Source organism: Vulpes vulpes, chromosome 7 (assembly GCF_048418805.1).
Source record: "Vulpes vulpes isolate BD-2025 chromosome 7, VulVul3, whole genome shotgun sequence".
In the NCBI taxonomy this organism is placed as follows: domain Eukaryota; kingdom Metazoa; phylum Chordata; class Mammalia; order Carnivora; family Canidae; genus Vulpes; species Vulpes vulpes.
In genome coordinates this window covers 86,822,946-86,846,834 of record NC_132786.1, presented here as the reverse complement: position 1 = coordinate 86,846,834, position 23,889 = coordinate 86,822,946, and the positions used below count along the sequence as shown (strand labels likewise).

General features: G+C 37.0%; 1 long non-coding RNA gene across 1 annotated transcript in view; it reads left to right on the top strand.

The window, feature by feature from the left end:
• LOC140599709 (uncharacterized) overlaps positions 1-23,889 on the top strand; it is a 59,366-nt gene that overhangs the window by 24,866 nt on the left and 10,611 nt on the right. Inside the window, exons 2-4 of the long non-coding RNA XR_012002668.1 lie at positions 11,956-11,992; positions 12,693-12,755; positions 18,817-18,955. This is a non-coding gene — a long non-coding RNA (uncharacterized lncRNA). The remainder of the gene's footprint in view (positions 1-11,955; positions 11,993-12,692; positions 12,756-18,816; positions 18,956-23,889) is intronic.

Sequence of the window (23,889 nt, the reverse complement as noted above, 5' to 3'; positions counted from 1 at the left end):
TGCCAGTGGCATTACTCACATGTCTTTTCTTGCTGTCTCAGTGTGTTCTTCACCCTCACACAGAGATTGACACACATTCCCCTGGTCCCTGATAAAAAATAGAACCCATTTCTCATTTCAGCTCTCAAATTATGGAACGATGTGTCCCAAGCCTTCATAATCTTCTTCAATGCAGAACCTGAAGCCAACATAAACACAGTGTTATCTGGGTGCCTTTATTATGTTTATGTACTTAGAACTTTTATATAAATTGTTTTCCCTTGAGATGCTACTCATTGCTGGCATGTCCTGTTTTGCTGCTTGTATTTCCCTTCATTTAACTTTACTTTGATGCCAATGGGTTGTGTGCTTGACTATATTTTCCATTTAATTTCAGAATGTTGGGCTCTTAGTAAAGCATAATGAGGAACCCAATTCACTCTCAGTTCAAGTTTTGGATAATGTGCTTCTGCATGAGATGAAGGCGATACATCTCTTATGGCTTCCCTCAGTATTGTTGTTCTACCATGAATCATCTGGGCATGGGCAAATGGCCCCTGTATGAACTGAACACTTCTTTTCTTTCTCTGACAATCATCTCCTTCCCTCTTATTACACTGGCTAATTCTTATTAGACTCCTAATGTGTACCCTGGACTCTCTATGTTTGCTGGACTTACTGAGACTTTCTTTTCCAACTCAGAGTCTTTCATTTTCTCTCTACCTGCATGCTCTCTGAGCTCCCAAGGGGAATTATGACCAGCTCATCTATACACTTCTCTAGTAATCTGGCACAAAGACCACAGCTAACAGCTACCAATGAACAGTAAGTTAGTAGACACTGCCTTCACCTGGCCTGGCTACCTCATCAATTGCTGATTTTAAATATTCTCAGGTGGCATTGCCTCTACACTCAGTTTTTAATGAGCTCTACTTAGCCACATTCCTCTAATCTACCTGTTTCAAGATGATTTATGATCAAGACTTTTCTTAGAATATTTCAGAAAAGACTAAAGCCAGGAATTGCTACTTAACCTTTATTCCTTGAGCACCCTCTTTGCTCTGTCATTCTCGTATAGTGCCACAAATTCCTCTCCTTTCTAAGGCACAGAAGAACTGCTTCTTGTTGAAGAAATGCAGAATCCTGGAAACACGTGAATTCCTCTTTGGACTAATTCATTTGTACTTTAAATTTGACCTACCATATTTTTCTCTTCATTTGGGCAAGCTTTAATTTTTTTTAGACAATGTATTTTTTTTCTAATTACAAACTAAAGACATACGTGATAAATTTAGAAAATATAGAAAGCTCTAGTGAAGAGACAGAGAATCACCTATAATCATCCCATTTATTATTAATTGCTTTGTATCTTCCTAACCTCCTTTTTACATAGTAACGTAGTTAGGATCATATCGTAAATACTATTTATATCTCCTTTTCACTCAATAATTCATCATTAATATTTCCCCATAATGATGAATATTATATGTTTTATGGTTGTTAATATTACACAGGGTACAGTAGTCCCTAATTTAATAAATCAAATCCTCGATTGATTTGTTACTTCATTGTGAAAATCGTTTCACAGCATTTATATATATATATATATATATTTATCAAATCATCATGTTGTACACGTTAAATATATACTATTTTATTTGCCAATTATACCTCATTAAAGTTGAGGGAAAAAAGAAAAAGAAATAACAACAAAAATAAATAAAATGTCTTATTTCTAATTTATTGACATTATAGATGATGCTTGAGTAAGTATTTCTACCCATACATTTTTGCATTCATCCTAATTCCATCAAGCCACTATTTACTCATGGAATCAAGTTCCATGTTGTCCTCTCTATTGTCCTCATTTGCTTTGCCAATTAAATGGACCGTATTTCTGTACTAGTGTTTATCTTCTCCAACTAAGGCATGCCTATTTGAAGGGTGGGTGCATAAACTAAGGTGGCTTTTAAACAATCCCTAGGATTTCTTATAAATATTCTAATATCCACCTTTAGTGGTTCACCTATTTAAAATCAGGTACTACATGATAAATGTTTTAAGCTTTCTCCTCATTGGAGTTTGGTACTTATGGTCTTGATTATATAATGATCGTGATTATAAACTGGCTTACATAGGAATTCTGCCTACATCAGTTCCTGTCTATTCTTTAGAGCCAAGTCCAGGATATGTCTTTTCCACATGTATTCAAAGGGCGTTCATGCCAGAGGCTATATTTCTTATCCAAACCTCATGTCCACAGTTTGTCCCCACGATAGGCTCTGCCAATTTGGATGTGGATACTGATCAGAATCCAATTTTTTCAGCATCCCAATGTCACTTAATATTTCTATGCTTGCCTTGTGAATTTTTCCCTTATAGCTTTATAATATATCTTCATTATTGCCATACTTTTATTGTTTCAGTACAGAATCCACCCAAGGAAATATTATAATATTGTCTTTATCTGGTAGGCCATTGAATATTGACCTTGTACCCACTATATGCAAAACACTGTGCTATTTTTCACTCTGTAAATAAGCAGATTAAAGGAGGGTTTATTTATTTATATTTTTAAAGGGGGGTTTAAATATGGATATGCTAATCCAAACCTATGCTTAATTCGGGTCGCAGTCTTGTTTAATACTTCCATACATATAGCTAAATTTGAAAACCAATGTGCTCTCTACCTTTGCAACTCAAAGTGTGCCCTCTGATCCAAATCATTGAGATCATCCAGGAGCTTGTTAGTATTTCTGGATATCAGGTCTATCATATTAGCAGATGACTTTTGTCACATCAAAGTTTCAGTGGCACTGCTTACGCAAAGGATTTTAGCATTGAAGCTTAAAGCCTAAATTTTAAGGCTTGTTATTTTGTTGATCATTTTAATTCATTTAGTGAAGAGTAGAAAGTAACAACACAAGGATGTAGTTCTAAAGATTCATATCAAGTCATCTGAACTGTTTTAGGGAGCTGCATGTCTCCTTGGTATTTCAACTCTTTTGCTCTTGCTACTTTCATCTTTAAGTTTCTGTTGTAGTTCTTTCATTTTTTTTTTTTTTTTTTTTTTTTTTTTGCTTTTTGGTCTTGCACATGTTGGGTGACTGTGAGAGGTTGAGGGAAAATATGGTGCTAAGTGAGAAGTGAGGGAGCCAAAGCTCCCTTCTTTTGACCTAAAAATGAAATGACACCCTAAATCTGAAGTATGAATCACCTGGAGATGCACTAACACCCTGAGATGTGGGAGAAAACAGCAGGCACCGCATTTCACCTGAGAGGGGTTAGCTCTACTCCCATTTGGAACAATGGGATTCCCAAATTGCATGATCACACCTGAGCCTCCTCCAACACTACACAAGCATCAACCCCTTCATGGGACAGAGGGAGTGGCTCTTAAATAAGTGTTTATAGCATGGATTAAAAACATTTCCATTTAGATTGAGTCATAGTCACTTAGCACTGAAGAAGCTTCTTAGATATAATAGGTGCTTTGGGGATTTGCATGAACTCCTTCTGCATCATGGCCGAGAATCTGGTGCTGAGCAATGAGCAATTATTGTTTTCAGAATCCTCCTGCTTCATGTCCCCCGCCCCAGCCTGTCCTCTGCCCCTGTGCAACTACTTCACTCCCTGCATCCCAGAGTGCTCTCCACTCCTGAACACACATACATACACACACATACACGGTAGGCCATCTGTGTCTCCTTCCTAAAAGTGTCCTGTATTAGCTACCAGTAGCCCTTCTTCACCTGCAAGGAATCCTTTCTGTAGCAAATAGTAGACTGAGGTCTAAGTTCCTTTCCCTTCCCCCTTCCCTCCCCTTCCCTCCCCTCCCCTCCCTCCCCTCCCCTCCCCTTCCCTCCCCTCCCCTCCCCTCCTCTCCCCTCCCCTTCCCTTCCCTTCCCTCCCCACCCCTTCCCCCAAAACAGGGATAATCATATTTTCATGGTGGAAGGATATAGGCAGAAATACCACAGAAGTTAATATAATAATGAAATAACTAAAATCTGTTAGGCCCTTTTATTTGCCAGGCAAGCACTATTATATTTAATTCTTACAACAACTGTCCAAAGTTAGTATGATTATTCTTTTTATCTCCTTTTTATAGATGAAACAAGTAACTGACCCAAGATTTCACAGCTAGTCAATGTCAAGCCTGGCAGGATGCAGACCCAGGCATTCTGACCTCAGAGCTCACACTCCTACCTCAAATCTGAAATAACTTCTAAGTGATGCTCTCTTGAACCATGAGGGATTTATATGTGGTTTATTATGAAAATTTTAAGCATATACAAATTAGAAGGAATAATACAATGAACTCCTATCTATCTACCACCTAGATTTATCAGTCCTTAACCTTTTGTCTTATTTATTTCATTCACATTTATTTTTATTGAATCATTTTTTAAGTAAATTTCAGATAATGATACTTCACCCCTGTAGTGTGTTGAATGGTGGCCCCCAAAAGGCATCATATTACTTTATATGGTGAAAGGTCAAATGTTACCTTATTTGGAAAATGGTTCTTTGGAGATATAATTAATTTAAGAACCTTAAGATAAGGAGATAATCCTGAGTTATCCTGGGGGGAAAGGGCCCTACATCCAATGACAGGTCTCTTTTTAAGAGAAAATCAGAGAGAGATTTGGTAGAGATAGTAGAGAAGAAGGTAGACACAGATGAGGAGAAGATGAGAGGCAAAGATCAGAGTTATGTGGCCACAAGCCAAGGAATACCTGGAGCTACCAGAAGCTGGAAGAAGCAGGGAAGTTTTCTCCCCTAGAGCACAGACCTGCCAACATCTTGATTTTGAACTTCTAGAACTGTGAACAAATTTTTGTTGTTTTTGTAAATCACCCTGTTTGTGGTGATTTATTATGGCAGCCCTAGGAAACTAGTACAACTCATTAATATTTTATATTAATACTTTATATGTATCACCAACAAAATAAAGATATTCTCTTACATAGTCACAATACAGTGATCACACCTAAAAAATTAACACTAACTCCTTAATGTTATCTAATATGAAGTTTATAATCAAATTGTTCTTCAGAGGTATTTTAGGGCTGGTTTGTTCAAATAGGGTCCAATGAAGGACCATATGTTGTGTATCATTATTGGTTTTTTACAAATCTGTTCTAATCTAGAGAACTTCACTTCTTCTGCTTTTCATGGTATTGACTTATTGAAGAGCCTATAGAATGACTCACATTCTGGATTTACTTGGTTGCTAGAATGGGGGACTTTTGTACACTAACAGTTCTGCTGGGCAAAGTTTTTTTCAAAGTCCTCTCGGATCCCACTCTTGTAGGATCCTGGCGGGCAGAGCAGATGGGAGGCAATGACAGAGTAGAGGATGTGCCACTGACTGCATCTTCTTGGGGCTTTCTCCAGGGGCTTATGCCTCTCCTTTCTCACATGAGATGTTAGAGTTTAGTGTTACTCCTGGAGAAAAGGTGGAATAGGGGGCTGTTCCCACTAAACTGGAATTGATTTGTGGCAGCCTGGAAAAGTAGGCAGTTTGGCTTTCAGGGATTTCCACTGGCACTGACCCTAAAGCATTCATACTCCATGTAGGACACACTAAAGCTGTAATTCCACCTTTGAGATGCTTGTAATTGTGTAAATGTTACCTGCCCCCTTTGAAAACATATCCCTAGACAGGAAAATGTATTGTGTTGTCAGCACAGTGGTATGAGTTGGTTTTATAGTGATATATACTGGTCAAGTGATCATGGGGGATTTGAGACTGACGGGTGTTTAATAAAGAAAACATCTCTTGCTTTCTAGTTTTGCCTATAGCTGATACCTGGAACTGGAGGACTGCAGAGAATTGCCAATACCAAAGTCAGGCTTCACATTGATCATGCTGCAGCTAGTGGGGAGGAAAAGGGTACCTAGCCCCTTGCCATATGAGAATTTCCATCAACTGTGGAAGGAGACAGAAAAGAAAATGATACACTCTGTTTAGAAATTGCCACTGGTGTCTTGATAGTCAGGTTACTTCTGAATCAACTACAGGCTTCCCCCACTATCTGAAAGTAGAACATTCCTATGAAACCTTTTGTGAGCTGAAATGGTATAAAGTGAAGAAGTAATTTCCACTTTATAACTGAAAATCCCCTTCACATTTTTTTTTCAGCTAGCAAAAAAAAAAAAAAAACAAAAAAACAAAAAAACAAAAAACCAGATTCTAAGGTAGGTCTTTTGTTAAAGCAAAGTGGTGTAAAGTGAAATTTCAAGTAGTGGGGGAAACCTGCAGTTGTTTCCCCCAGCAATTCAAAGCCAAGGAAACATTTTCTCATCACTGTGTGTCTCAAAATTCTGAAATAAGGCATCCCTTCCTGTCTTTTATTTGATTTAAGGTCTGCTTTGGGCATTTATTGAACTGATTAGCACATTAGTTTTACTATTCTCTTCCATGTCCTTTTATGTTCTGGTGAGTTTATTAGGTGAGGCCAGTTTCCTTCTGAGAGTTTAATCCAAAGGCCTTTACTAGAAGGCTAGCATATTTCCTTTTCTCATAAAGATAAGAAAATGTCAACAGGCACAACAAAGATAGCAGCATCTGAGTCTGACTTATGAAAAAGACTCCATGTCAAACTTGCCAGTGAGATTGACTTCAACACTCACTGACTTACTTCTCCTGATTACTGGTTCACAAATGAGATAAGTAATCCCCTAAGTGGGGAGCTGGTCATATTCCGTTGCTTACTCATGGATCTGGGTACATTATTTTTTAGAATTTTTGGTAGAAAAGGTATGGTGTATGAGAGAAAGAGAGAAGTCAACAGTGTCTCTAGAATTTTCTACTTGAACAAAAGGTAGTGTAGGATTTTCATTTGCTGGCATGGAATAGACTGATGAAATAAAGTCTTTCATGTAGAGGAGGGAGAGTATGGGGAGGAGGAAAATATCAGGGATTTGGTTTTGAACATGTTGAGCTTAAGACATCAAATATGTATATCCAAACTAAGATACACAGCTGGCTAAAAACAAGGCCGAAGTTCACGGAGTTGTCAGCATATGGCTGCTGCTTAAAGTTATGTGAGGAAGATTACATAAAGAAGAGAAGAGGCTATACATTATTTACAGTGGTGGTCAGCAATTTTTTTTCTGTAAAAGGTTAGGCTGAAAATATTTTAGGCTTTGCAGGCTGTACAGTCTCTGTCACAGTGATTCAACTCCACCTTTATAGTGAAAGCAGCCATGTATAATATGGAAAGGAATGGATGTGACTGTGATCCTAATAAAACTAGTTAAAAGATAGACAGCAGACCAGATTTAGCCCAAGGGCTCTAGTTTTCTGACCCTTGATTTAGAGGTCAGACTTACAGGCTCATAAGAAGGAAAAATAAAAATTCTGAGCTTATACTTTAAGCTTTTCCTCTTTAAGCAAAGAAATTGTGTGTGTGTGTGTGTGCGTGCACACGTGCACATGCATGTTCTATACATTTGTGTAAAAGATAAGATGAATATCTCTATGAACTACACAGAGCAGCCAGAGTTCTGTAACTATGAGACTATAGAGAACTCAAGGTTCCCCATGCATTGTGAAAGACCTGAGTTGGACTCATGGCCTGAAACCAGAAGCTGGATAGGTCTTCCCTGCCCTAGAAAGGAAGGCTGAAAAAAAAAGGGGGGGGGGTACTACTGTCTTTGGCTCTGGCTTTCATAGAGCATAACTTATGGAAGGAAGCAAAAAAAGTCATTCAGAAAGTTCAGGGTCTGGACAGAGCTTCTGGCTGGCTGAGTGAATGCATCTTGATATTTAAGGTTCATCTTGAAACTGGAGCTCCAAGCTGTTTATTAAAGACCTGGTTCTGTTTCTGGATTGGGGGATTTTAGCAGGAAACCTGCACAGAGCAAAGTGAGACCACAAACAAGGAACACAAAAGAATGAAAACACTTTCCATTCAAGGTGAAACTACAAAAGTAGGTTATCTAAAATTTTAAAACACATTAGGAAATTCAACATCAAGAATGAGACCAAAAAAACAGAGGAGATAGATAGATAAATTCACACATGGCAAAATGTAAACATCAAAACAATTTCAATGTGACTCTAAAATAAGTATACTTAAGGTTCTCAAATAGATTCAGATAAGAATTTTATACAGAGAAAGAATTATGAAAATAAAAGATTGATATGAGTAAAAAAACAATTAGAAATCCTGGAAATGAAAATATAGTAACTGGAATAAAAGTCTTATTCAACAAAGTGATTCCTAGACTGGACTTAGTTAAAGAAAGAATTAGAGAATTGAAAAATAGTATGGAGAAAATCATGCAGAATTCAATAGAGAAATTAAAAAAAGAAAAATATGAATAAGGCATTAAGAGACAGCCACTGAAATATTTATGTACATATTTTTATATAGAAAATAAGTGTCTCAGGGAGTGTCTCAGGGAGGTGAAGAAACAATATTTGAAATTGATTTTTTCAAAAAGGCAGCTATATTCCATTTACAAAAGTTACATATAAAATAAAATGATGGATAGAAATTTTAAAAATATGGAAAGAAGTATTCAGACACTAAACAAAAGAAAACTAATAATAACATTAGGCAAAATGAAATTTAAGGAAAAAAGCACTAATTCCTATAATACTATTATAGGAATAGCTAGAAAGGTGTTTTGTTTTGTTTTTGGAAAGGTTTTAACACTGAAAAAAGAATGAATGCTCAGCTTCAAGGTGCGTACCAAATGCTACAACGGTAAAAGAAAAGAAATTCCCAACTCAATTTACTATACTGAAATCTCAAAACTTCAAAGGTTAAAGGGAAAAACCTGAAAAGCTAATGTAAAAAAAAATGTTAAAAACTGCAAAGAAAGCAGTTAGACATGAAGGAGATTTTTCATGAGAACAATAAATACCTGAAGACAATGGAGTAATATCTTCAAAGTGCTAAGGAATAATAAATATTAACCTAAAAATATATATCTAGCTAAACTAGCTTTCAAGAATAAGAATAAACTAAAGATGTTTTCAGATGTACAAAGACAAACAGAACGTACCATCCAGGGACTCTTGGTGACAGACTGCCCATTTTTTAGCAAAAAGAAAAGTAGATGAAATGAGATACAGCATGATATGAGAAACAATTGGAAACATGTAAATTTATAAACTATGTTTATATATTATTAATTATAATCTATAAAAGAGAGCAACGACCATAATTTTGAGTTTGTATTTGTTCAGGTGAAAAAGTCTAAAAATAAAATGAAACTGTAATGTCTAGATCAGTGGCTTGAAAATTTTTTCTGCAAAGGACCATATATTAAATATTTTTGACTTTGTTAGTCATGTGGCCTCTGTTGTAACTATTCAACTCTTCCACTGTATGAGGAAAACAGCGATAGATAACATGCAAACAAATGAGAGTGGCCATGTTTCACTAAAACTTTATTTATGGACACTGAAATTTGAATTGTATACAGTTTTGGATGTTGTGAACTACTATTCTTCTTTTGCTTAAAAAATCATTTAAAAATGTGAAAACATGTCCTAGCTCAGGAGACACACAAATACAGGTAGCAGGCAGGAATTGGCTGTTGCCTGCAGTTTGCAGTGTATAGTTTGTCTTATAATAGCAAGAAAGATCAAGTGTGAGGGATAAGGAAAGGGGGATTATTTTATAGATAGATTGAGATTAAAAGTGCTAAATACCTGTGGTCATTATTAGAATATTTAAGAATAACCACTAAAATAATAGAAATACAATCTATAACTTCAAAACTAGCAAAGGAAAAAAGTGAAATAAAGAATATAAAAACCACAGAAGGTAAGAAGATTTTAAAAAGAGAAAAACACAATTAAATAACCTCCAAAATTAACTGATATTACTAAGTCTAAATATATTACTTAACAATGAATGTAAACAGATTAAGTGTATCTAAAAAGGACTGTATAATTGGATTTTTCCCAAAAACAGCTATATTCTGTTACAAACATCACCTGTAAAATATAATGCCAGGTTGAAAATTTTTAAAAATATGAAAAGAGGTATTCAAACACAACAAAAGGAAGCTAATAGTAACATTGGCACAATGAAATTTAAGGGAAAAAAGCACTAATTCCTATAATAGTATTAATTAAAATAAAGAGGAACATTATATGTTAAGAAAAATCAACATACACCAATAGATAAAATAATAATAAAATTATGCATTCAACAGCATAGCATAGAAACACTGGCAAAATTACAAAGAAAAATGTATAACCATAGTAGGAGAATTTAATACTTTTCTCTCAAATTTCAAATTTTGTCTCAAATCTAAAACAAAAAATTTCTGCTATCCTTTGCCCATTCAGTGTATGTATGTATGTATGTATGTATGTATGTATGTATTTTATGTCTTATATAGTAAGTTTAATATTATACTTATATATTATAGTAAGTCTTATATAGATCAATATTTTATATAGATCACATTACCTAACAACAATGCAATTAAATTAAAACTCTAATATAAAATAGTAACAAAAACCCAACCCGTATATTTGGAAACTAAAAAATACACTCTTAAAGAATTCATGAGGTTAAACAAGAAATCAAAATAAAACAACTGCAAGATACTAGAATTGAACAACAATGAAGTAGTATATTTCAAAATATGAGGACATGATTAAAATATAATGTATAAACAAGGAAAGAAAGTAAAAGGAAGGAAAGGAGATAACAGAAATTAGTAACATTAAAAAGCAAGTCAACAACAACAAAAATAATAAGAAACAACACACTCACGCATTTGTTTCTAAGGAAAGGGAAAAAAAGACAAGTAAAGAAAACATGGAAAGGATGAAAATAAATAAGGAATGAGAAGTGTGGGCATAGTTAATATACAATAAGAAAAAGTCAATGTAGAGAACTGAAAAACTTGAGGCCAGAAAATTGTGAAACAAATAGTATACTGTTTTGGAAAAATAAATTACAAAGTTAGTCTTAAAAAAGCAAGTACACCGCTTGCCATTAAAAACATTGATTACATGGGATCCCTGGGTGGCTCAGCGGTTTAGCGCCTGCCTTTGGCCCAGGGCACGATCCTGAGCCCCAGGATTGAGTCCCACGTCTGAGTCCCACGTCGAGTCCCACGTCGGTTCCCGGCATGGAGCCTGCTTCTCCCTCCTCCTGTGTCTCTGCCTCTCTCTCTCTCTCTCTCTCTCTCTCTCTCACTCTATGTCTATCATAAATAAATGAATAAATAAATCTAAAAAAATTTGATTACATATATCAGTATGAACAGATCTCAAATATTTATTAAGATAAAAAGTAAGTTGTGGAATGTCACATAGAGTATGATACAAAAGTCTGTTTTTAAAATTAATACTATATATTTTCAAGTATGTATATATTTAAGAAAAGTATAAGATATGTCTTGGATTGACCCCAAATTCATGATAGTGGTTGCCTCTGAGGAGAGAAGGAAGAGAGAAGTAAAATGGCATTTTCTGTAGGTTTTTTTTTTTTTAAGATTTTATTTATTTATTCATGAGAGACACACACAGAGAGAGAGAGGCGGAGACACGGGCAGAGGGAAAAGCAGGTTCCATGCAGGGAGCCCGATGTGGGACTCGATCTAAGGTCTCCAGGATCAGACCCTGGGCTGAAGGCAGTGCTAAACCACTGAGCCACCCAGGCTGCCCTGTAGGGTCTAATTAAAAAAAAAAGAAGAAGAAAGAAAAAGAAGAAGAAGAAGAAGAAGAAGAAGAAGAAGAAGAAGAAGAAGAAGAAGAAGAAGAAGAAGAAGAGGAAGAAAGAAGAAGAAATTCTGAGGAAACTGTTAAAAGATAATTTTCAAAAAACTATAAAGTCCAGACTCTCATATTGTTATAAAACAAACACATGTTACAGATTCCCTTTAACTTAATCACAGAGGGAACTTAATCAGATGGGTTCCAAAGAGAATCCATGAACTGACACGTTTATAGTCAGCAATATTGAAATGTGTGTAAAATTGTTTTTCCAGGGCAAAAGGAAGAGACAGAATTTGTATACGTCTATAGGTAAGAATTATTTTTGCGTTGTTATTATCTATAACACACGGAGTTGTACAGTAGTTCTCATAGAATCAGAATCTGATAACCCTGAGAAGTCTCCTCTAGTGTCTGAACAATGCATAGTTTTCCATTAAACTCTTTTGAGGGGGAAGTGTAATAGGGGAAAAAATAGAAGCTCTTTCTTATTAGCATAAAAATGTATTTTAAAATATATAGCAAAAACCTATGAGTCTTATCAATTTAGAGACCCAATGATATAAAAAAGATAGTAATTTATATTGAAGCGCAGTTGGGGTCAGCTACCACTGGATGGAAAAACTTTGCACTTGATAGAGATTGTTCAAGAGTAGAATAGGATCAGGTTATTTAAACAGGGGATTCCATGATTGTTTCATAGGTTAGGCTGATCCAAAAGTTCTTATGAGAATAAACAAGTAAAATCATCAAAAAACAGATGGTACCATACTCACTGAATTCATCTCCCTGACCTTTCATTTTCTTTCTCTGATTATCTGAATTCTACTCAATTTTCAGACCCACTGTGAATTTTTCTTTGACTGTCCGTCATAGCACACAACTCTTTCTCCTTCTTCTGAGCTCTAAGCAGCCCTTCTGGTCTCCACAACTCATGATTTTAGCTCATATTCTGTGACTCTTGTGGATGACTTGCCAGTTCTTTTTACCTATTTTGTTTCTTCCTACCCAGATAATAAGTGATTCAAGGCCAACAGCAGTGCTGTATACATCTTAGGATCTCCCATAACCACAGGTTAGTATTTTGCAAAAAGGATTGGAGATTCTGGCAACCTCTCTAAAGTATGTGAGCCATTGACCAACTCCTGAAACATTCATCCTCTTGGAAGAGGATGAAACATAGTTTTTGCAAGGTTTGTAAAGTTTGCAAAGCTTATGAGATAGATTACTTTTAGGAATGCATTTTATCTTTTATATCTGATTACTGATAAAGTAGCGAAATCTCAAGAACAATTTAAGCCAGAGATTTGAGCCCAGTCAGGACTTTGCCTCTCTCTCTCTCTTTTCTCATGTAGCTTATCTTTGGTGTCCATATTATTCAGCTGCATAGCAGAAAATCCTCCTCCTTTGTGGAAAATCTGATTATTAAAAGTTGCTGGAATTTACAACTTATGGTTTCTATCAATGGGAAGGGAGGGCAGCCCAGGTGGCTCAGTGGTTTAGGCCACCTTCGGCCCAGGATGTGGTCCTGGAGACCCAGGATGGAGTCCCCTGTCCGGCCCCCTGTGTGGAGCCAGCTTCTCCCTCTGCCTGTGTCTCTGCCTCTGTGTGTGTGTGTCTCTCATGAATAAATAAATAAAATACTTTTAAAAATGGGAAGGGATTGACAGGATTTTTCTTTATGAAGTTCACAATTACTGGGAAAGTCTTTAATTGGTCTAGCTTGAGTCAGGTGATCATAGCAACCTACTTTTTTTCTTTTAATTCAAGTGTAATTAACACACAGTATTATATTTGTTTCAGGCGTACAATAATGGCAATTTACTTTAGTCAGACATGAAAGTCAAGTCACTCACATTAAAACATGGATTCTTGGGGATCCCTGGGTGGCACAGCGGTTTGGCGCCTGCCTTTGGCCCAGGGCGCAATCCTGGAGACCCGGGATCGAGTCCCACGTCGGGCTCCCGGTGCATGGAGCCTGCTTCTCTCTCCGCCTGTGTCTCTGCCTCTCTCTCTCTCTCTCTCTCTCTGTGACTATCATAAATAAATAAAAATTTAAAAAAAAACATGGATTCTTTAATCTGAACTGCTGGTTGGAATGGGAGGAGAAACAATTCCCTAGAGAAGGGTGGGACAAAACAGGTTTCAACTATACTTTCAAATCTCATTTCTTGCTATTCTTAATTGGAATCGAGAATTGTTTCCTTATGCATCTTGCTTCTCTCTACCTCTATCCCATTCCCGCTAGACTACCCTCCAAAATTATTTATAAGGCTTTGGAGTCTCCTCTTCCAAGAAGATTCTCCCTCCCTCCATCCTCTGCTTTCAATTAATTTTGCACAAGCACTTCCATTCAATGCTGTATCATAAGGACATGGTGTTGTAATTTAAATTAGGAGACTCACATTTAGGTCCTTATCCTGAGATTAGCTAGCTGTGTCACCCTGTGCAAATTCCCTAACTTCTCTAAGCCTCAGTTTTTCCTTCTATAAATAAAGATTATAATGCCCATATCACATGTGTATTTCAACATCTAGGTGAAATAATACATTGAAATTAATTTGTAAATTACCCTAAAGATAAAAGATATTTTTATATCTCAGTGCATGCTGCAGGAAGGATCTTTAATGCAAAGACTTATATTGGGACATGTAGTGAGACATTTTTGGAGCCTTAAAGCCAAGCTCACAACATCTGAACCTGAGGGTACCGCTACCATCTATATAATGATTCAGAAAATATTAATATCACTGGATTAAAAAGTAGTTGCATACTAATGATAATAAGCACATAAAAGGTGTTCAACATCATTAGCCATTAAGGAAATGCAAGTAGAATCTTTGATGAGATGCCACCCTATGCCCACTGGAATGGCTATAATTAAAAAAAAAAAAACAAGTAATAACAAGTGCTGATGAGGCTATGGAGAAACAGGAACCTTCATATATTGCCTATAGGATTGTAAAATGTGTGGCAAACACTCTAGCAGTTACCCAAACAGTTAAACACAAAGTTACCCTATAAATATCTATGTATATACCCAAGAGAAATGAAAATGCACAAAAACTTGTACACCAGTGTTCTTAGTAATATTATTCACTATAGCTAAAAGGTATAAACAACTCATCAATAGAAAAAATGACTGGATACACAAGTGTCTTTTAGTCATCCAATGGAATATGAGATTCTTCAATAAATAGGAATAAATTGATACATGCTACAACATGGACAAACTTTGAAAACATTATACTAGTAGCTATGATTATGGGAGGGAGGTGGAGAGTTACTTTTAGTGGATATAAGGCTTCCTTTTTGGGATGATGAAAATGCTCTAAAATTAGATTATGGTGATAGTTGCTTAACTATAAATATTATAAAAACCATTGAATCGCACACTTTAAATGGGTGACTATTGTGGTATGAAAATGATCTCACTAAAACTATTTTAGAAACACAAAAAGATCAACATTATTTTTTAAAGATTTATTTATTTATTTTAGAGAGAGAAGGAGAGATAGAATGCATGTGCAAAGGGAGGAGGGACAGAGGGAAAGAGAGAGTACCAAGCAGACTATTCAGGGCTCGATCTCATGACCCTGAAATCACAACCTGAAGGAAATCAAGAGTTGGAGGCTCAACCAACCACAGCATCTAGGTGCCCCTGGATCAACATTCTTTAAAAGAATGAGGGGCAGCCCAGGTGGCTCAGTGGTTTAGCGCCACCTTCAGCCCAGGGTGTGATCCTGGAGACCCAGGATCCAGTCCCACGTCAGGCTCCCTGCATGGAGCCTGCTTCTGCCTCTCTCTCTCTCTCTCTCTCTCAAATAAACAAATAAATGAAAATTTAAAAAAAATAAAAGAATGAGAAGCAAAGTAGAAGTAGTGCCTTGTGTCAACAAGCAGGGAGAATAGTGTTGTTCAGAAGCAAAGCTGCAACCTACGCACTCAAATTCAGAGTTAGGACTTCCAGTCTCTCTGTTGGGGTGCTGCCAAGAGCTCTTTCACAAACTTCCATTCCCTCGTTTGTGTACTTCACTCTGCTTGACATGTCCTTCCTTCCTCACCCACCTAGTGAATTCTTATTCATCCTTTAAGAATCATCTCAGATATACTCTCCCTGGGAATTTTTTTCTATGACTGCTTCTCTTCCAGATAGTAGTAGTAGCTTCCTCCTCTTCCACTCCCATACCCCCATACACATTATTTTCAGAGGGTTGATGTCACTCACTTTTGACTTTATGGGTACATCTCCTTATTAGATTTGAGCCCCCTAAAGGCAAAAACAATTTCTTTATTATTTTAATATCCCCACCACCTGACATCATGAGTTACCCAAGTATATACTCAGTAAATGTTTACTAAAAGGATAAATAGGGCAGGTGTTACAGAAGTAAAATGTATACTAGATAGAGATTTAGATCAGGGACTCAGAAACAAAGTCTAAGGCCAAAATCCCACTGGAAAAGCTGTGTGGGAAGCCAACTGTCAATGCAATGGCTGCTAGGGAGTGGGCAAGGGTGACTCAGAACAAGGAGGGACTCCTGTGACCAGCACAGCTGGAAATTTAGTGAGCTCAATTGTGGTCAGCTAGAGATGACACTGTTAACACATATGAGATAGGGACTGTTGGCTTCTGTTATTACCTGGTTGTTTGTTACTTTATTCAGTTAAATTATAAAGTCCTTAAGGGCAGGGATATAATTTCTTGTTTTATGTGTTTCATAGATAACTCCGTAACTGTTTGTTAAGTGAGCTAATTTTACTGTAAACATTTTCTCCTAAAAAAGAGTGAATATTCTCTTTTCTTTTTAACGATTCATTATTCTAACTCCTTCAAAAATGAAATGTAAAACACAGGAAAACAATTTTCCTCCAATTTAAGGTAGATTCTGTGGTTTTGAGTTAGAATACTCTATCACTAAAGAATGACTCAAATTGTGAAACCAAGTGAAAGGAAGAACAATGCCCATCATTGTAGCAACATGACAAAGCATATATTCATTTGTTTATTTGTTGCAGGCTATCTTTCCACACTAATAGGTAAGCTCTGGGAGAGTCAAGATTTTTATCTGTTTGGTTCACTGAGGTATCCTGAGCATTTGAAGTTTCAGGCAATAGCACTTGATAAATAAGATGAAGACAGGGAAAGAAGAAGGGAGAGATGAAGGGAAAAATGACTTTTATGTATGGAAATGTGTAAATACCAGGAATTAGTGCTGGATCAGTCTTACTTAACATTGCTATAGATGAAAAAATGCCTGCTAGAGTAAAATTTTCTGCAGAGCTCTCTGTATAGTGACATACTGAGGCAATAAGAATGAACTGAAAAAGGAAATAACTTGGCCATATGAGTGGGCAGAAAAATGGCAAATAAGCTTCATGTAGACTGATGTGAGATGATAACACATTATGGGAAAATGGCACAAATGTGCCTATAAGATAATGGCATCTAACTATTAGATCTGAACCAGGAGAGAATCTGAAGTGTTGTTGAATGCAACCTACTTTATGCCCAGGGGTTACACTTCAACTTCAGTGCAGTGAAAGAAATAAGTCCCACATTATTTTAATTATGCCTCAGGACTTGGGTGAAAAATGTCTGTGAAAAATAAATAAATCTTTTTGTAATGGTTGTGTCACAATTTTCTGTCTATTCTTTCTATGTCCTCAATTCCAGCCTACTATATATGGATGTGGGCTTGTTTCCTTACCAAAAAGGCAGGTATAGGCTCAATTCAGGTGCCACAGTTAGGGTGTCTGCTCTGTAGGAAGGGCTCCCAAAGCTCTTGCTGTGGTAGCTCAGCTGCTTTGAATAAGAAGGACCCGCTACCCTCTGGCTATAGCTGACTAGAATCTAAGCAGGATTTGCTATCCACATTTTTTTGTCCTTAAGCCCCATATAAATCTAAGTTACTTAAAGTTGGCTTGAGTAGGTTTCTATTTATTGCAACGAAAGGAACCCCAGCTATCAGTAGGAAATGCATTTCAAGAGGAAAATCACATCCCCTATCCAATCCAGCATAAAACTTGATGTAAATCAACTCAACTGGTAAAGAGGCTTGGAAGCAGATCCAGGAAAGGACTGAATAAGTTTATCCAAGTTGGAAGCAGTCCCAACTCAAATGTACCTTTTGGCCTGTATTTGGAGAGCCTTTGTTTATCATTCAACTGTGACATGAGAAAGTCTGAGGGGATATTTTATTTATTTATTTATTTATTTATTTATTTATTTATTTAAAATATTTTATTTATTTATTCATGAGAGACACACACAGAGAGAGGCAGAGACACAGGCAGAGGGAGAAGCAGGTTCCATGCAGGGAGCCTGATGTGGGACCTAGGAGTCCAGGATCACTCCTAGAGTGAGCGTGAGCCAAAGGCAGACTAGACGCTCAACCACTGAGTCACAGAGGCATCCCCTGAGGGGATCTTCTGACCAGCTCCCCAAGTGTTGCTATCTAATCCCCAGGTGAAAAGTAGAGTTGCTTTTGTGTCAATAACTCTGGCCTGCAAATCTAGGCTCCTATATGATTTTACTATTGTTTTCCATTGTTGGTTATTATATTAGTGCTCTCTACCAAAATAGAACAAATAGGATATATCTATGTCCATCTATCCATATATATAAAGAGATTTGTTATAACATATTGTCTCACATGATCATGGAGGCTGAGAAGTCTCAGGATCTACCATCTGCAAGCTGGAGACCTAGCAAAGCCAGGGGTGTTGTTCAAAGGCCTGAGAGCCAGAGAGCTGTTGGTATAGATTGCAGTCCATGTCTGAAGGCCTAGAACCAGGAGCACAAAGGGCAGAAGATCTATGTCCCAGTTCAACAGGCAGGCAGAGAATGAATTCAACTTCTCCCACATTTTTATTCTATTCATGCCCTCAACGGATTGGATGATGCCCATTTATATTGGGAAGGGCCATCTGCTCTACTTAGTCCAGCAACTCAAAAAATGATCTCTTCTGGAAACACCTTCAGGGACATACTCAGAAATAATATTTAATTAGCTACCTGGACATCCCTAGGCCTAGTCAAATTGGCACGTAAAAGTGATCATCACAGTTTTCTTGGTAAATATTTATTTTGGAAAAAAATAAAGACACCATAGTTTGTTTGAATTTAATTCTAGTCTCTGTACCTCAAGAGTGACAACATAGAACTGAAGATGGAAGAGCAATCAAGATGACTGGAGGAACTGATGGTCTGCACACTGACTCAGTTTTATCTTAAAGAAGGATTGTAACATGAAGAGGCAGATGTTGAGAGAGGTAATTGTTATAACCAATAAATTAATGACTAGCATGTAATTTATAGGTTAATTATTTAATTCTCCTAACGATAGTATAATAAAACTATGATTATTATTCTCATTTCACAGAGGGGAGGTAAAGTAATTTGCCTAAGATCTCATAGTGGCAAAGCTGGGATTTGATTCTGGCCAGTCTGGCACTAGAGTTTATGATTTTTAGCTGCTACATTAGATGACCTCTAATGTATATTGAATTAAGCTCAACTGTTGGAATACTTATAAAACTTATATATTTATAGAACTCTTTATACCAAGATGTGGCAATGGCTGCAAATATACATAGGCATGACTGATAAATTTATGAGTGTTAAATTTATATTGCAACAAAAAAATATTGGAGAAATTGGAGGATATCAGCCTGTAGATGCTGATGACCTGGGGACAACCACAATGTCTTCCCAAATTCTGCCTAAGAGACCCTGTTCCAGACAAACCAGAGAGACACGTGGAAGCCAGGTCTAATCCAGTCCACAATGTCTCATGTTCCTATTTTATGTCTTAATAAATACAGAAAGGATATTTTAAAGATCTTTGTTTCCTTCTGTAGCTGGCCACTCGCATTGCTGGTGATGGAAGGTACAGAACAGTCCATAGACCTGGTCCTGGTGGCTTTCTCCTGCATGTTTTCATGCTGGATATCCTCATGCTGCTTTACCTCTTTACTAAGTGACATGAGTATTTGCTTATATCTTAATTTTATTTATTTAATCATGAGACACACACACACACACACAGAGAGAGAGAGAGAGAGAGAGAGGCAGAGGCACAAGTAGGCTCCATGCAGGGAGCCCAACGTGGGACTCGATCCCGGGTCTCCAGGATCACGCCCTGGGCTGAAGGCGGCGCTAAACTGCTGAGCCACCGGGGCTGCCCTATATCTTAGTTTTTAAACACCATTTATCATCTATGGAATAAAGTATAGAATACATTATAATCAAAATTTAAATGGTAAGATCTATTTTTAAAATAACTTTCATTTAATACATTAAAAAAATTATCATCAGGTGTGATGATCTTATAATTTTACATGCAGTCACAAATACAAAAGTGATGGTACCTGACTGGGCCTGGGGCTTCTCTATATTAAAAAGCTGTCCTGTAATGTCAGTGTCCATTAAATGTGAGAAATATAAATTTAGTGAATGAGTTTTAAAATCTCTCTCCTTCCCAAATACTGAAGCACTGAAGTAAAAGACTGAAAAGATTTTTTAAAAAAGAGAACAGACATAGGGTTGGAAGGAAAGAGGAGAGCTGTTGGGAGAGCTTGGCTTGCTGACTGTTGCCATAGGAACCATTTACCAATTGTTCAAGATATCAGTTCCTGAGGAAGACAAGAGTAGCAAACAAAGTAAAACCAACAAATGAAGAAAACAAAGGGATCTGGCACTAGAAAATGTTAAATACCTTTTTATGTGCATGCATTTGAGAAAATGTTTTTTTTTTTTCCAGAGAGAGAGGGCAGGGTAGGGAGATGCCCAAAATGTGATGATCATATTTCTCTTTTGAAGAGCAGAGATAATATGTCAGGAGGAGGCCCTGATTGGCTGCCGCATTTTCCTCCCAAGCTCATGACCACTCCTAGGGTCAATCCTAAGAATGATCAGAAACCTCGATTACAAATCCTCTTTTTCTTTTCAAGCAGTCTATAGAAACGAATAGTAGGTGTTCAGTAGGTTTGAGGACTGGCCAACTATTCTCCCACATAGACATTTCTAAAGATTGCCCTTAAGATCAATGTACACAGAATCTCAGTGTAGGAATATGTATTTGAAATCTGAAAAGAGAAAATAATTTCTTGCTCACAACCTGATAGCCAAATACATTTCTTTGAAGTTACAGCTCATTTGCAATTTCCTATGCACTCAATACGTGGAGCCACATTCCAGGTGAATTTTCAGGTTAAAAACTAAACTTATTATTTTTTACTTTCTAATTAGTATACAGTTTTATGCTGCTCTGCAGGAAAAGTAATCCTGCTTTATGCCTACTGCCTTAACATTTCAGATCTAATTAGACATCTCATCCTGATTATTTCCCAATCCATTGTTCTTCCCTTGATTTTTTTTGCCTTCTCTGTACCTATATGTGACCCTCCCTTTGATTGTTTCTAAGACCTTGGATGCTATTCAAAGCTGACCACGACTGAGGTAGCACTTTGAGTTCTTGAACATAAGAAAAGGTTGAGATGCTCACTAATTCATTCTTTGTACCTCAGTGCCATCTTTCTCTTCATTTCTCTGGTAAGAATGTCAAACTTAGATTTACCAACAGACCAGATATCTTCTCATGAAGATGCTGGCTGGATTTTCCAGATACAATTAGGAGAAAAGCTAGATTGGTTCAAGGTAGTAATTATTAATTACCCTTAGGTAAGAGATAGAAATGTTAGTACCATCTGTGTATGTAGGTCCATACCAGGACTGACAAACTCAAAGGCTCTCCTTCCCAAGTCCAGGCACGTGATATGAATGAGTAAAACCAGCCTGGTGGAGATATTGGTGACCTGGAGAGCACATATCCCTGTCTAAATGCAGAAATAAGAGTAATTATTTTTATTGTAAGTTATTTTTTTAAAGATTTTATTTATTTATTTATTTATTTATTTATTTATTTATTTATTTATTTATGAGACACACAGAGAGAGGCAGAGACACAGGCAGAGGGAGAAGCAGGCTCCATGCAGGGAGCCCAATGTGGGACTCGATCTCAGGCCTCCAGGATCATGACCTGAGCTGAAGACAGACATTTAACTGCTGAGCCACCCAAGTGTCCCTTTATTGTAAGTTAAATCGTGTCACTCCTCTGCTCAAACCCCTGCATGGTTCCTCATTTTAATCAAGTAAACGTCAATCCTTACAAAAGCTTGTAAGGTGCTCTATCATCTGGGCCTTCATCAGTTCTCTCACCTTGTTTCTTATAAACTTTTCATTTGCTCACACTGCTCTGGGCCCACTGGCCTCCTTGTTATTCCTCAGACAAGTAGATATGCTCCCACCTTTGAGGCTGGGGGTTTATTGCCTCATCCTGAAACATTCCTCACATCTTCATTTTCACATGGCTAACTCTGTCACCTCCTGCAAGTATTTGTTCAAATGCTACTTTCTCAGTGAAGCCTCCAACCAATGACCCCACCTTTCTTCTAAACATCCATTACCCTAATTTACTTTTCTTTCTTAGCTTTTACTTTCTAAGGTCCTGTATGTTAATCATTTATTATGTTCATTATTTATTGTTTGTATCTCCCTGGTAGAATGGAAATTTCATGAGGGCAATTTTGTCTGTTTGATATTTTGATGAATCTGAAATTCCTAAAACAGCACCAGGCACATGCCAGCCACATGCCTAGTAGATACTTAGTCTGTGGAAGGTTTTGGCGCTAGACGTATTCTTGGCTTTCTTCCTTTACACTTCCCAATTCTTCCACTGCTCTTTTCAAACTTGTTGTATCTAGGGGACAGTATTGCAGACATTTACCTGTAGACCTGTGGAGAAATCCAGGCAGAAGGCTACATACCCATTGTGAAATCCACCCACCTACCTCCTCCAATAATTGAGACCAAAACTAAGCATCAGGAGCAGATCACACACATGAAGAAAACACATCACCGATGCTTTGTCATGTTTTATAATAACTTTATGAGAACAAAGATGACATGGCATGGTGGTAAGCTCGTAAGCAGACAGAGTTGGAATTTTGGGTCTGCCACTTACCTTGGTCACCTTACTCATTCTTGCTGAGTTATAAATTCCTTGGTAGTTAAGTCAGAGTCATCATATTTGTTTGGGAATTAAATAAGATAGTAAGTACCAAATGAGTGGCATATTGGTATTCTTTTTTTTTTAAGATTTTATTTATTTATTCATGAGAGACACACACAGGGAGGGGGAGAGAGAGAGAGAGAGAGAGGCAGAGGGAGAAGCAGGTGCTCTGCAGGGAGCCCGATGTGGGACTCATCCCAGGACTCCAGGATCACGCCCTGAGCCAAAGGCAGGCGCTAAACTGCTGATCCACCCAGGGATCTCGCATATTGGTGTTCAATTGATGATTGCTTCCCTTCTTTCTGGCAAGCCAAATGTTTGCTAAAACCATCCTAGGGAATTTGGTTCTTCCCTTCTCTTAAATCACTTTCAGCATTGCCCTTACTCTTTTTGAATGTAGTATTTTCAAAATATTTTGTTTTTTTCTCAACCTGTAGTCCATACCATAAATATTTCCTAGATTTTGAAGTCCCTTGTCAAACATTTCTTTGCAAAACATTTTTTAAAAATTCTGTCTCTCTCACTTAACAAAAAACTGTTAGTGTTGCTACAGGAGAGTTAATCTTGGTCTTTCCTTTAAAGGCTTTGATGTTTTTTGTATATTTGCTACCTAAAGACTTCAGCAGAAAAGCCAACTATAAAGATTGATTAAAATAAAACAAAAGCAGGAATGACATTTAAAAGTATGTAAATTCACATATTCTGAGTTTCTCAAACACGAACTTATTTTTAAAACATTCTCTGTCTCACCTCCAAATGTTTGGTTGGTTACTGATTTCTGTCTAACTGAATCCAGTAGCAATAGACTTGCATGTTCCTATGTGACCTGGAAATTCCCAAGTAATCACTTTTGAGTAGCAGATGTTTAGATAAGCTAACAAGTTCTTAGGGAAATAAATCCTTTTATGATTATTTCAGAAGGAATCTGTATGTTTGGTTCAATGCTTTAGTGGAATTGCATTCTCAACAGGTGAAAATAAATACATGCAGAGCCAGGGTTTAAACCAAGGGAAGGGGATCTGGCACCTATTTTCTAGAGACTATATAAAGACAGGCTAAGGGGCTGACCCCAAGATGGGTGTGGGTCAGAAGGGCAGGAAGGGAATCTGCTTGTCCTCTTGTTCTCTTTTAAAG